General features: G+C 47.0%; 1 pseudogene; it reads right to left on the bottom strand.

Annotated features, from left to right (window-relative positions):
* Positions 1-211: 211 nt before the first annotated feature.
* Positions 212-1,287, bottom strand: LOC120581662 (glyceraldehyde-3-phosphate dehydrogenase-like; annotated as a pseudogene).
* Positions 1,288-1,652: the final 365 nt, after the last annotated feature.

Genomic DNA, 1,652 nt, shown 5'->3' with positions numbered 1-1,652 from the left:
TGTTATGGAGTTGTTTTTTTTAATCTCTAGCCTTTATTTTTGGTTGGTTCTTAGAATTTCTATGTCACTGCTGACATTGCCCATTCATTCTTTTTGGGGGGGGAGAGTACAGTGAACTTTATTGATGGTGCAAGACAAGGTCTCCCTAAGCCTCTACCCTTCTTCAGTGGGTCTGAGATGGAAACTGGAGGTCAAGAGATTCTCGGTGTGTTGGGGGATCGATTTGGGGCAAGGACTCCCCAGGAGCTGAGAGCCTCTTCCTCTCACTGGGGCTGGTGGTCCAGGAGGCTCTTACTCCTTGGAGGCCATATGGACCATAAGGTCCATCACCTTGTTGCTGCAGCCAAATTCATTGTCATGCCAGGAAATGAGCTTCACAGAGTGGTCATTGAGAGCAATGCCAGCCCAGCATCAAAGGTAGAAGACTGTGTATTGCTATTAGAGTCACAGGAAACAATCTGGTCTTCAGTATAGCCCAGGATGCCCTTGAGGGGACCCTCTGACACCTGCTTCACTGCTTTCTTGGTGTCATCATATTTGGCAGCTTTCTCAAGGCAGCAGGTCAGATCTGTAACTGATACATTGGGGGTAGGGACACAGAAAGCCATGCCAGTAAAATTCCCATTCAGCTCAGGGATAACTTTGCCCACAGCCTTGGCAGCGCCAGTAGAAGCAGGGATGATTTCTGGGCACCCTTTCTGCTATCATGCCACAGCTTCCCAGAGGGGCCGTCTGCAGTCTTCTGGGTGGCAGTAATGGTGTGGACTGTGGTCATGAGTCCTTCCAAAATGCCAAAGTTGTCATGGATGACCTTGGCCAGGGGGCCAAGCAGTTGGTGGTGCAGGAGGCATTACTGACAATCTTGAGGGAGTTGTCGTACTTCTCATGGTTCACACCCATCACAAACATGGGGACATCTGCAGAAGGGGCAGAAATGATGACCTGCTTGGCTCCACCCTTCAAGCGAGCTCCAGACTTCTCCAAGGTAGTGAAGACATCAGTGGGCTCCACAACATATTTAGCAGCAGCATTGCCCCATTTGATGTTGGTGGGATCTCACTCCTGGAAGATGGTGATGGGCTTTCCATTGATGACAAGGTTCCCATTTTCAGCTCTGACTGTGCCTTTGAACTTGCCATGGGTAGAATCATACTGGAACATGTAGATCACGTAGTTGAGGTCAATAAAGGGGTCATTAATGGTGACAAGATCCACTTTGCCAAAGTTAAAAGAAGCCCTGGTGACTAGGCGCCCAATGCGGCCAAATCCATTCACTCCATCCTTCATCGTTGTGTCTCAGGGTTATGGCTGGCACTGCACAGGAGGACGTGGCTGTCTGTTGAACAGAAGGAGCAGAGAGCCTGCCCATTAGTTATTGTATGCTATCTACTATACCTGTTACAGACCTTAGCATATTAATCATTGTTGTTTTAAATTCTTGGTCTGATCATCCATCATCCCTGTCATGTCTGGTTCTGATACCTGCTATGCCTCTTCAAACTTTTTTTTTTCCTTTTGTATGCCTTTAATTTTATTTTTTTAATAAGCAGACATGATGTAGTGGGTAAAAGGAACTGTTTTAAATAGTTCTTTAGTAATGTGGTGGTGAAGTAGACGGGGAGGGGAAGTGTTCTACAGTCCTATGATTAGAT

The sequence above is a fragment of the Pteropus medius genome, unplaced genomic scaffold (assembly GCF_902729225.1).
Source record: "Pteropus medius unplaced genomic scaffold, Ma_sr-lr_union100, whole genome shotgun sequence".
Lineage (NCBI taxonomy): Eukaryota > Metazoa > Chordata > Mammalia > Chiroptera > Pteropodidae > Pteropus > Pteropus medius.
Note: the sequence above shows the minus strand (reverse complement) of the source record. Positions and strands in the feature narration are given on the sequence as shown.